Here is a 13,877-nt window from a genome sequence, read left to right as displayed (position 1 = left end):
TGGAAAAGCGACTAGGGAGTGAAGACCCTATATCTAAAATAAAATCAACTAGGGAGTGGAGACCCTATGTTGGAAAACAAGACTAGGGAGTGGAGACCCTATGTCTAAAATAAAATCAACTAGGGATTGGAGACCCTATGTTGGAAAAGCAACTAGGAAGTGGAGACCCTATATCTAAAATAAAATCAACTAGGGAGTGGAGACCCTATGTTGGAAAAGCAGACTAGGGAGTGGAGACCCTATGTCTAAAATAAAATCAACTATGGAGTGGAGACCCTATGTTGGAAAAGCGACTAGGGAGTGGAGAACCTATGTCTAAAATAAAATCAACTAGGGAGTGGAGATCCTATGTTGGAAAAGCAGACTAGGGAGTGGAGACCCTATGTCTAAAATAAAATCAACTAGGGAGTGGAGACCCTATGTTGGAAAAAAACATAACTAGAGGTTGGGGACCCTAGGCTACCATGTTTTTGAATTTTCTTCTCTTTTTTTCTTTTTTTTTGTTTTTGTTTTAAGAAGATGAGTAAAAATGCAGGAAAGAATTCGGAGGAGACTTCCCTTTTGGATTGATTATTGCTGCAAAGTTGTTTCTAGCCCTTGCGCAGTTTCTCTTTGGTTGCACCTCCTTCTTGCGAGGTTGCTTTGAATTGTACGTGTTTCATGTTTTCAAACAAAGAACAATTGTTAGTTTGAAACGGTGGTTGATTTTGTGGCCTTGATTGTTTCAATCACTTGATCTCGGTCCGGCTTCTTTGATGAAGATCTCAATTGCAACTGCTCGTTTCCTGGGGACCTATTTCATTTCAGGCCCTGAGAGTCTCTGGTTTTTTCCAGATTTTGCCATGACGGTTGGTCGATGGAACTCAACCTTTTCGACTTTATTTTTCCTTCGTAGGCCTTTCACTTTTGACTTGTTTTTTTTTTCTTTTTCCTCTTTTTTTTCTTTTTTTTTTAATCATTCAGAGCATTGGGGAACTTTTGTCTCCTCAAACTTGTTGTAATGGCTAGTCCCGTGGGACATAACCTTTTCCAACTTTATTTCACCTTTATAGGCCTTTCATTTCTGGCTTCTTTCTTCCAACTTCAATTTCAGAGCATTTGGGGTACCTTGGCTTTTCAAACCTTTGCCAAGACGGTTAGCCACGTGGGACTCAACCTTTTTAACTTTATTTGGCCTTTGTGGGAATTTGACTTCGATTTCCTTTCTTTTTAGGAGTTTTTCAATTTCAAAACATCAGCCGTCATGGGCGGTCGAGGTTGACTTGATGTCCCGCCGAGGCTGGGTGCCTTTTGCATATTAGCTTGTATCAAATGAGAACCCTGTAAATCAGTCTTACCATCCTTTCTTTGTCTTAGTTTCGGAACAGAGTTAGACCAAAAGGGATTCAAAGAAAATAAAGAATGGAATGGAAAATGAGTTTAAAACAAGAAGTGTCCCTTTTGGGGAAAGGAAAGGAGGACTTATCTGGAGTACCTGCGAACTACAATGAACATGGCATGCCTTTTGGACTGGATTCCTGATCTGTGTAAATCGTTCGACTCTCAGAAATTCATCACAACTTTTACCTCAAAATTGAGGAACCTTTCCAGGACTCTATCGATGCCGATGGTTGTGAGGATCCTCTTTTCGATCAGGGGCGCCCTTTGCGGGTTTTCACTAGCTGACCACTCTCATTTCTCTCCTCACCATCGCCTTATAGTGCTCTTTGCGAGTTTTCACTAACAAGACTATCTTATTTCTAGTTTCTCTGCTTACTGTCGTCTCACGGTGCCCGTGTAGGTTTCACCAATAAGACTCTCTCATTTCATTTCTCTGCTTACCATTGCCTTACGGTGCCCATGTGGGTTTTCACCAATAAGATTCTCTTATTTTATTTCTCTCATTTTGACTGTATCGGATCCAAGTAACTGTATTCTTCGATTTTTGAACATTCTCACCGATTGATTGGAAGGACTTGAACGGGGTTTGGGTAAAAAAGGATTTGGATTGAGTTACAACTTTGGAACCTTTTGGGCGGGATCATCGCCGGACCATTATAACATTTTCCCCAGTTGTACTTTTGGGGGAAATTGAATTTTTATTTTGGTGTGACTGAACCCCAGAGAGAGGCTGCCTACATATCCTTTCGGAATCAAGTCGAACGTAGTTCAAAGAACTTTGTTTTTGATTTTCTTTTGATTTTCTTTTGTTTTTCTGTTTTGTTTTGTTCTCTTTCTTTTTCCTTTCCTTTTTCCTCTCTTCCTTTTTTCATTTTTTTTCATTTCATTTTCTTTGTCTTTTCTTCCTTTTTTGTATTTTTTTTCTTTTCTTATTTTTTTTTCCATTTCATTTTCAATAACACTTTCAGGTTCCAAGAGGGTAATCAAAAAATTGGAGCCGACTCAAAGGGTTTGCAAAGGGTTGATAGTGTTTGGGTAGCGAGAATGAAAGCCTTCGTCATCCCAATCGGAGAATATTAGAACTATTTGGAGGATCCAACATAGTACCTTTTGACTGCATTTGCATTGACATTTATTTCAGGGACATTTCTTCCGATGTGTCCCAAGTACAACACACTCTTTTGGCAATACTCTTGTTGCAATGTATGGACCTTTCCAATCCGGGAACCAATTTTCCTTCAGTTGTTCCAACTCTTTGTTTTATTTCCTTAAACTTTATCTTCATTGCGATCTAATCCTTGATTCATTATTTCGAGGTCTGACAACTTTTAAGATCTAGGCATGAAGTCCGCAAGCATGTCATGTTATTGAAATCCACATTTAACATAACTAAAAAGAGAATAAGAAAGAAAAATGACAAGATTAAGAAAAGAGACATTCCTCGACAATGAAATATTAATTTCATTTGATTTTTGATTTTCTTTTTCAATTTTTTGAAGATAGAAGAGTTTACATCAGAAAGTAAGACAATAAGGTAAAACATCCGGATCACACCCTGAGATAATTCGGATGCAGAAAGGATAGCAAGATTGGCTACTAAGACTCCCGTCTGATGGGGAACTTTCATGCTTGGCGACCATTTTTGGCTTTTCTTCTGTTTCGGCAATGGCTGCAATTCCCTTTAGTGCCGGATCAAATTCCTCAGCTTCACAAATCATTCCGACTATTGGCCCGCTATTATGGCCAGGCAACAGATTGTTCGTCATATTAGGATCTTCTTCATCCCAAAAAACGATTCTTTCAGCTTCAATCAAATCTTTAACTGCCCCTTTTGAGGGTCCAACAGTCCTCTATACTGTGTCCCACTACTCCAGAGTGGTATTCACATATAGCATCAGCTCAGTGTAAGGGGGACTCGGGGTTTGGCCGGTTCGGGGCCACTAGCTACAATAGATCTAGCCTGATTAGCTTTTGGAACAAGTTTGAATACGATTCACCAATAGGGGTGAACTGATTCTTTCTGAAAGGCTCTCTTGGGCTAGGATTGTATTGGGGATCATTTGGTTGAGGATTATATGGAGCTTGGTAAGGATGGGCATTTCTAGGAGGTGGAGCTCGGTTTTGTGTATAATGTTGTGGCCGCGGGTAAGGTTGCGCGTTCATCACCGCATATGGAGGTGGTGCCACGGCATAAGCATCATCTTGAAGGGGATAATAGTGTGGTAGGACCATAGGAGTCACATATGACTGGCTTAATGACCCGCGGGCCCCCCTCGAGCTGGAAGCCATCATGGCTCCTTCTTCTCTCTCGTTTTCATTTATAAAATCCTGTAAACCATTTTGGACATCTGGTGATGTGGCTTTAAAAGCAGTATGACTTAAGATTCGACCCGTTTTTAGCCCACTTTCTACCATCTCCCCAATTTTGATAGCCTCAGCAAACGGCTTTCCCATAGTGGACATCATGTTCTGGAAGTAGTCCGCCTCTTGGGCCTGTAGAAAGACCATGACCATTTCAATTTCGTTCATTGGAGGCTTTACCCTGACAGCTTGCTCACGCCATTTGACAGCATATTCGCGGAAACTTTCCGCAGTTTTCTTTTTCAAATTGGACAAAGAGTTTCTATCGGGAGCAATGTCCACATTATATTGGAACTGCGGACAAAGTCTCGGGCCATATCGTCCCACACATGCCAATGGGTAATTTCTTGATCTGTATACCACTCAGAAGCGATTCCGGAGAGACTTTCCCCAAAATAGGCAATTAGCAGCTCCTCTTTTCCACCAGCACCCCTCAGTTGGTTACAATATCGTTTCAGATGAGCGACCGTGTCTCCGTGCCCGTCTTACTTTTCAAATTTTGGCATCTTAAAGCCAGCTGGCAAGTGAACATGGGGAAATATACAGAGGTCAGAGTATGAGCCACTCTTTTGGCCACTCAGATGCATGTTTTTCAGGATTTGTTCCAAGCTCCTCATCTTCCGAGCCATTTCCTCTTGCTCGGGATTTTTAAACACCTTTTCTTGCTCTACCAAGAGTTCATATTGTGGAGGTTGAGTGAAGGAGTACGGGGTCACATATGTTATTTTTGGTTGAAGCTGTGGACCCTGAAAGATGAACATTGGAGGCTCAACTTATGACCGTGGTAAAGTTGGTTGTGTTTTGGTGCAGACTGGTGCTGTAGAGAATAATATTGGAGGTGCCCTGGAAACTGGCGCCTGGGGGCGAACCATAGAAGGCATACCAGGAACATTGGACAGCATTGGAAGGTACCCGTATGGGATGGGCGGGTTGGGCACAAGGGCGTTGGTAACCTCGCCCGACCTGGAGATCAACTCAAGGAACCCAGGGATTGCACTAGGAGGTTCCCTACCATTAGACCAAGCATCCCAAATTTCCAATATGCAGAGACGCAACATCCTATTCTCTTAAGCAACTCCTGATTCTAGTTGTGGAACAGCCGGTGTTGGGCTATCCTCAGGATCGATGATTTGTAGATGGATTTCAGAGGCCATAGGAATCTTTCCTTTGGATCTTATGAAGTAAGGGTGGGAGGCCAGATTACCAACAAAACTAACCACCTGAACAAAACCTGGCTAATTTGCACATCCAACAACCTTGTTAGTTTTGAGATGCTTAACAGATAGGAAATTACATATTGGGATGCAATGCACCTAAACAGTTAAACATTTCTACTATGTGTTTGAACGAGTTGCATGTGTCATCCCGGCCTTAACTAACCCTATTTTTCGCTCAATATCGTTTTTCTTTTATTTCTGCCTCTCTTTAATTACTCTTGATTTTTCATCACATTTTTGCCGCTCTTTTATTTTTGGCACTCTCTTTTTCTCTTTTTGTTTGTCACCTTTTTTATTTTTGTACTCTCTTTTTGTCTCTTTTCTTTCTTTTTCACATAATCAGTTTTTTTTATTTCTCTCTTTTTAAAAAAAAAATTATTTTTCACCCAGTTTTATTTTATAGCTATGATCGAATCCGATGGGATTGCCTACGTATCATGACGCCGCATGAATCAGATCTTACGTAGTTCGGGAAGATCGAAAATGGAATAAATAAGCTAACCTTTTTTTTGGTTGGAATTTTTGAAAGAAATGCTTTAAAAGAAGAAAGGAAATATTTTTTTATTTTGATTTTTGTTTTGTTTTTTTCAAGAAAGACTTATAAAAATTTATTTGCTTTTAATTTGAACTTTAGGAATTTTAAAAGTAAAAAGAAAATATTTTGTTTGAATTTTCATTTGTTTTCTCTTTTTCTAAAGAAGAAAGAAAATATTTTTGGCTTTTGGATGTCGCCCCTTAATTTTCGAAAGAGGGGCTTTTAAGAAAATATTTTGGATTTCTGACTTTTTTATTTATTTACAAAAGTACTTCTAAAGAAAAACAAAAGAAAAATCAAAAAAAAAATTGTTGACATTTATGAAAGAAATACTTTTAAAGAAGGAAGACTATTTTTTTTTGGTTTTTTTATTTTTTTTGGAAAAATACTTCAAAACAAAGGAAACCGTATTTTGGATTTTTATTTCTTTTGATTTTGTTTTTTTTTAAAAAAATTTTGGTATGAAATACTTTAAAAAGAAGGAAACTACTTTTTTTGAGTTTTTTTTTTTTAAAAACTTTTTCCTTTTTTTTTTGAATTTTGTAAGGAAAGATTTATAAAGAAGGAACTAAAGAGAAATATTTTTGGATTTTTGAAAATTGGAGTCGGAACCGATGAGGTTTGCCTACGTATCTCACATCTGGTGAGAATCAGACCCGCGTAGTTCGTCGGTTTTGACGAAACAGAGGAAACATGACTTGAAAAATTTGGTTCATTTTAAAATGACCTCTTTTTTTTTTCTAGAATTTCGGCAGAGTTTCAGGATTTTCAAATACCTACCTCACTCTTGTTTTTGATTTTTGATTTTTTTTGATTATTTTTTTTGATTTTCTTTCCCTATTCTAGAAGCCAGTCAACATGCAAGCTGAATCAAACAAATGCGCAAGTAGCACGTAAGATGCATCAGGATGATCTTTTAAATTTGGGTACACCTGTCCTAGATGGACCCAACCCCTGTGTTGAGTCCCCAAAGTCAGATGCACATGATGCAAACAAATGTTCCTACTAGGGATCCGGCATGAGGTTATGTTATTCTAGGTTTAAAAACCTAGGTGTATTGTTCTAAACCTGGCTTACCCGAGCGGACAGCTCGAGCCGAGGGGGGTAGCGTACTGAGAATACAGAAGCTTCACCGGTTTTTCAACTTGTCCGAACCTCGTTCTAAAATTGGGATATGACTCTAACAGAAAAGAAGTCACACGAAGTGCACACTTCCCAGATGATTTAGAAGACCCAGGGAGAAGAGGGTTTCATAACATTTTTTATATACAGTTCAATAAATATCAAAGCGATAAAAAGAGGCATTTAGCACATTAGGCTCAAACACGTAAAAATCAGATAATAAATAAAAGGCAACTATAACAGTTATTCTAAGCTTGAATTCTGAACCCTGAACCAGAAGTTTTGGGTTCTTATCCCCAACAGAGTCGCCAGAGCTGTCACACCTCATTTTTACTACCCGAGAGGGTATATGGGAGTTTTTTCAATTAAAGTAATATTATTCGAAATGAGATTATTTTATTCAATTTCAGAGTCGCCACTTGGAATAGTTTATTTGGTGTTCCAAGTCACCGGTTTATTTTAAAATCCCAAATCGAGGAATTTTTTATTTTTTAAAGTCCTCGAACCAGAAATTCTAATAAGGAATTCTATTAACCCGGGAGAAGGTGTTAGGCATTCCCGGGTTTCGTGGTTCTAGCACGATCGCTTAAACTATTAATATTGGCCTAATTATCTGATTTTTTACATGTTTTAAATCTATTGTGCATTTTAGCCTTATAACCGCTTTTTAATTATTTTAACCGCTTTTAGGATTTATGGAATTATTTTCTTTAACAAGTTACGATTGTCGTACACTTGCCGTTTTGGGACACACCGCAAACCACGCTACATGAAATACACCCGCAATTCGCGACATGTTTTATTTTTATTATTGTTCAAAGTTGTTGTGGTCGAGTCACATGAAATGCACACCCGAATTTGGGTTAGGTATCCATGTCACGGGAACCATACCCATAGTCGTGATGATTTATTGGTCGCGCCTAAAGCAAAGCTACGAGTATTCATGATTTAATTATTTCCTAATGTTTGAGATTATATCAAGGTCATGAATTCTGGAATGGAATTAATTATGGATGAAATTTATGATTTTAGCTATTATGAATCTATTTAAAAAGATAATTACCCATTAATGTCACAACCCAACAATTTGTGCGTAAGTCTTTACTAACTAATGCGACCACTAAGAGGATGAAATATAGAAAAACATTTTAAAACATCAAACTTTTAATTTCATGAGGTTAAACAGATTAGTTCTCCACTCAAAAAGCCAAATAGCCCAGAATCTTTAATCAATGCAAATCTCTTAACAATAAAATATTATTGGTTTAAATCCAACCACTTATTCTAATAAAATCAACTAACAAAGGAAGATCTGCCATAACAATTGAATATCTCCAAATACATCAAAACTAAGTAATATCCAAAACAATAAGCAATTGAAGTAAAATGAGGGCATGACCAAACAAATACACATTCAACAACAAATGAATCCATTATATTCTAAAATTGGCAAATAACGAAGACAACAAAAGAGTAGAAATAAATCTCAAGGTCATGTTACTCTGAACTTTGATTATTTTACAGCATTGAAGTCAGAAATAACGCAGGATCTGCGGACAAGCACGAACCAAAAACCTCGCCGAAAAATTGATCAAAACCACGATTGTTTCTCGACCCAAAAACGTTGCTACTTTGGAAGGAATAGAGGGTCGTTTTCGAGCTATTTGATGGGGTTTTCAGCTCGTTTTCGGGATGGAATTGAAGCTCTTTTCGCTGGTTTTCATGGTGGTTTGGAGCTCGTTAATGGACTGTTTTTGTGTAGATTTTCAGGGATGTCTTTTAGACTTGTTTTGGACTATTTTTGTGCAGATTTTCGGGTCTTAGGAGGCTGGTTTTCATGGTGATTTTGCTGAGTTTTCAGCTGGAAAATAGAGCATGTTTTTGCTGGGTTTTAGAGCTAATTTTTAGGCGGTTTTTCAGCACATTTAGGATGTTTCTGGGGGCTGATTTGAGCTGTTTTTTGCATAAGGTTTTAGCTGAATTTTTGGGGCTAACTCTCATGGGTTTTAGGGCTGGTTTAAAGATGATTTTCTGTTAAGTTTGATTGGCTTTTTCAGGCGCTTTGAAGCTGGATTTCATGAGGTTTTATGGCTGATTTTGGGGGTGAAGGGGAGAGATTTTGATGTTGAAAAGGTGAAGAAAGTTGTGAGATTCAAGGTGCTTTCATGGTGGCTTTAGGCTGGAATTCTATGAAGGAAGAAAGAGATTTTTTGGGGTTGCTACTCTCTGTTTTTGGAGTGAAGAAGAAGAAGTTCAGGAGTCTTTTTTTTTTGTCCAAAACGGCTGATTTTTGCTTAGGGATCTAGGTCTAGGGGTCTAGCTAGGTTAAATAGAGCAAGAGTTATTTTTAATGGTAGGGAATGGGTATTGGGCTAAAATAATTGGGCTTGAAGGGATTTGGGTCATGAATTTGGGCTAATTAACTTTGAGGTAGGAAGACTTAAATCAAAAATCTTTTTTTTTCATTTTTCTTTTTCTTTGATTTTAATATCTAATAAAATCCTAAAATAATTCTAAATCGATCTAATTTATAAAAATTAAAATTGTTTATCTATTAAAACAACTAATTAACTGAAAACTCAATAAAAACACTACTTTCTAAAGACTAAAATCTAAATATGTAAAAATGACCACTTTTGTGATTTTTCTTAATAAAATTAATTCCTACATGCAAATTGGACCTAAGATGGCGTAAAATTAAAACGTGACAATATTTATGATTTTTCTATTATTTTAAAATATTAAAAATGCATGAAATGCAACTAAATAAAGAAAAACTTCTTGAAAATCAATTAAAATTATTTTTTGGTCTATTTTTAGGAGTTGTTTTCATGTAGGGAAAAAATTAGGTGCTCACAAGTGGCATCACTGAAAACGGAGGACGCACGTCGACACTCGCAACCCTCTACGTCTCGTGCTTCGACCGATCCTATCGTGTCTCGTCGTTTATATGAGTTATGGGTTTATGTTGAGGCCTAGTTGGATGTGTATAAGGCTCCTCATGCCGACGGGAAGGCATCTGAAGTAGAACTTCGGGATAAGCACGCCAAAGCTCGTTCAGCTCGTGAAGCATGCGAATATGATCCGCTTATGCCTGACGGAGATGATATCAACTCTGATGACGCGAACTATCTCGCCTCTGACTCTTGGTACGAAGATGTGTACGGTGCCACGGATGATGTGTAATTTTTGGTTTGTATTTACTTTTGCTTCAGGGTTTTTGTAAGGGCGTCTTTGAGCCCATTGTAAAGATAGATGTTGGTAAAATTTTGTTGTAATGAAAAACTTGTTTTGTAGATCCAGTGGCAATCTTTGTTATATTTTTGTCGATTTGAGTGATGTCGGACTATTTCCTTTGGCGACGGCCTTAGCCTTTGGGATGTTACCTTCGAGACGATATCGAAATAATATCCCGTCGTAGTTCGAGTGAAGTCGAACTCATATTTTTGTCGATGGCCTTAGCCATTGGGATGTTACTTTCGAGCTAGCGTGGAAGTAGTATCCCGTTGTAGTTCGAGTTAAGTCGAACTTTATGCTATTGTCGATGGCCTTAGCCAGTGGGATGTTACTTTCGAGCTGGCGTCGAAGTATTGTCCCATCATAGTTCGAGTGAAATCGAACTTATGCTGTTGTCGATGGCCTTAGCCATTGGGATGTTACTTTCGAGTTGGCGTTGAAGTAGTATCCCGTCATAGTTCGAATGAAGTCGAACTTATGTTGTTGTCGATGGCCTTAGCCATTGGGATGTTACTTTCGAGCTGGCGTCGAAGTAGTATCCTATCGTAGTTCGAATGAAGTCGACCTTATGCTTTTTTCAATGGCCTTAGCTGTTGGGATGTTACTTTCAAGCTGGCGTTGAAGTAGTATCCCATCGTAGTTCGAATGAAGTCGAATTTATGCTTTTGTCGATGGCCTTAGCCAGTGGGATGTTACTTTCGAGTTGGCATCGAAGTAGTATCTCGTTGTAGTTCGAATGAAGTCGACCTTATGCTTTTGTCGATAGCCTTAGCCGTTAGGATGTTACTTTCGAGCTGGCATCGAATTAGTATCCCGCCGTAGTTCGAATGAAGTTGAACTTATGCTTTTGTCGATGTCCTTAGCCATTGGGATGTTACTTTCGAGCTGGCGTCGAAGTAGTATCCCGTCGTAGTTCGAGTGAAGTTGAACTTATGCTTTTCGTCAATAGCCTTAGCCATTGGGATGTTACTTTCGAGCTGGCGTCGAAGTAGTATCTCATCGTAGTTCGAGTGAAGTCGAACTTATGCTATTGTTGATGGCCTTAGCCATTGGGATGTTACTTTCAAGCTGGCGTCGAAGTAGTATCCCGTCGTAGTTCGAGTGAAGTCAAACTTTAAGTTGTTGTCGATTGCTTTAGCCACTGGGATGTTACTTTCGAGCTGGCATCGAAGTAGTATCCCGTCGTAGTTCAAGTGAAGTCAAACTTATGCTGTTGTCGATGGCCTTAGACATTGGGAGTTTCATTAATACATTTGAGATTTGATTAAATTCTTGTAGGAAATACACGTTGACTTTGTACATACAATGGAGATTTGACTATCTATACCTAGTACCTTCATTACTCTGCCTGGAGATCTCGTCGACGGGCGGGGTAATGAACAACACTTTGGACCTCGAGACGTCTCCCTTGTTGCCTCATTAAAAACCTCACCGAGAAAAATCGATCGGGACAAAACCCGGATGAGGGAAAAAGAGTACAACTTAGGTAGCGCCTCTTTTCAAAAGTGGAAGTGTTTGAGATGGGTGACATTCCAATTGTTTTGGAGTAGTTTTCCTTCCATTGTCTCTAACTGGAATGCTCTTTTGTTTGCTACCGCCGTAATTTTGTATGGCCCGTCCCAGTTTGTTCCCAGTTTTCCCTCATTAGGGTCGTTTGCCGCTTGTGTTTTAGCCTTGAGAACGTAGTCTCCGACCTTGAGTGGTTGTACTTTGGCCTTCTTGTTATAGTACATTTCTGCTTGTTGCTTTTGGGCTACCATTCTTACGTGAGCCATATCTCTTCGTTCTTCGACTTCATCCAGGTCTTGTAGACTACTTTCGTCATTACTTGGTCCACTTTTGTTGGAGTATCTCAGGCTAGGCTCTCCGACTTCGACAGGTATAACCGCGTCAGTTTCGTAGACTAGTGAATATGGCGTCTCGCCTGTGCTAGTTTTTGGTATGGTGCGGTATGCCCATAATACTTCTGGAAGTAGTTCAAGCCATAACCCCTTGGCGTCCTCGAGCTTCTTCTTCTATATATTCAATATCGTTTTATTGTAGGATTCGACTTGGCCGTTGCCGGCAGGATGGAATGGTGTAGAGAGTATTCGCTTAATGTGACATTTTCAAAAAACTCGGTTGTCTTCTTATTGACGAACTGAGGTCCGTTGTCACAGCTGATTTCTTTGGGAATTCCAAAGTGGCATATAATATTTTTCCATATGAACGCGATAACTTCTTGATCACGTATTTGTGTGTATGCACCTGCTTCCACGCATTTAGAAAAATAGTCAGTTAAAACCAAAATGAAGTGTACCTTACCTCGTCCTATTGGGAGGGGTCCGACGATATCTATCCCCTACTTTATGAACGGTCATGGCGAAGTGACGGAATGTAGTAGTTCTCCTTCTTGGTGTATCATAGGGGCGTATTTTTGGCATTGTTCACATTTCCTGACATAATTTGCGGCTTCTTTTTTCATGGTAGGCCAGTAGTATCCTGCGCTAATGAGGTATATGACGAGGGCACAATTTCCCATATGGGAGCCGTAATGCCCCTCGTGTACTTCTTCTAATATCCGCCTTGTCTAATTCGGCCCAAGACAGTTGGCCAAGGGGCCACCGAACAACCTTTTGTAAAGATCACAATTCACTAGGTTGTATCTAGCCGCCTGTATTCAGAGCTTTTTGGCTTCTTTCTTATCTTGTGGAAGCGTCCCTTCCTGCAAAAATGTTATGATACGGTTGCACCAGTCCCAAGTTTAGGTTTATAGAATATATCTCGACATGGTCTATTGAGGAATGGAGAAGGGTGACCACGTTTTCCTTGTTTATATTTCTGGTGGCTGATGCTAGCTTGGCGAGACCGTCCGCTTCGATATTCTACGCCCTATGTATCTGGTCAAGATGACATTCATCGAATTCTGGTAGCAGTTTGTTAATTTTTGACTGGTACTTTTGTAGTCTCTATTCTTTGATTTGGAAAGTCCCAGTGACTTGGTTCACCACGAGTTGAGAGTCGCAATGAAGGACAAGTCGTCGAGCGCCATATTTGAGGGCTAATTTCAATCCTGCAATCACAGCTTCATACTCGGCCTCGTTGTTAGTCATCTCGGGGCACCATATGGACTGGCAAATTGCTTTGCCCGTAGGGACTTCGAGGACGAGTCCCAGTCCCAATCCCGATGCATTAGATACGCCGTTCGTGTAGAGGACCCAGGGGTCAGAATGTGCGGAAGCGCGGAGCACCTCCTGCTCTACTTCAGGCAATACTTCTGTGATGTAATCAGCGACGAAGTTGGCGAGCACTTGCGACTTTATAGCAGTTCGCGGTTGATATGTTATGTTGTGCTCGCTTAATTCTATGGCCTATTTGGCCAACCTACCCGATAGTTCGAGTTTGTGTAGGATGCCCCTGAGTGGGAAGGTTGTCACCACCTTTACGGGATGACATTGAAAATATGGTCTAAGCTTTCGTGAAGCTACGACTAAAGCCAGGGCTAGTTTCTCAAGATGGGGGTACTTTGTTTCGGCATCAATTAAGGTTTTCCTGATATAATAAATTGGAGATTATGTACCTTTGTTTTTGCGGACCAGAACTGCACTTACCGCGACTTCGGAGATTGCTAGGTGCACCAAGAGGCATTCGCCCGGGTCTGCCTTGACGAGCAGTGGCGGCGAGGACAGGTACGCTTTTAGTTTTCTTAAGGCGTCAACGTATTCTGAATTCCACTATAGCCCGTGATCCTTCCTTAGTACATTGAAAAATTTATGGCATCTGTCTGATGATCGTGAGATGAACCTCGACATGGCGGCTATTTGTCCTGTCAGTTTCTGTACCTATTTTTTATTGGTTAATGTCTTCGGTATTCCTTCGATGGCCTTGATCTGATCCGGTTTGACCTCGTACCTCTTTGAGACACCAAAAACCGAGGAACTTGCCTGAGGTTACGTCGAAGGCGCACTTATCGGGAGTTAGTTTCATCCCGTATCGTCTCAATATTTCGAAGGCTTCCTCCAGATGACCAATGTGGTTCTCTTTCC

Source organism: Nicotiana tabacum, chromosome 8 (genome assembly GCF_000715075.1).
Source record: "Nicotiana tabacum cultivar K326 chromosome 8, ASM71507v2, whole genome shotgun sequence".
NCBI lineage: Eukaryota > Viridiplantae > Streptophyta > Magnoliopsida > Solanales > Solanaceae > Nicotiana > Nicotiana tabacum.
Note: the sequence above shows the minus strand (reverse complement) of the source record.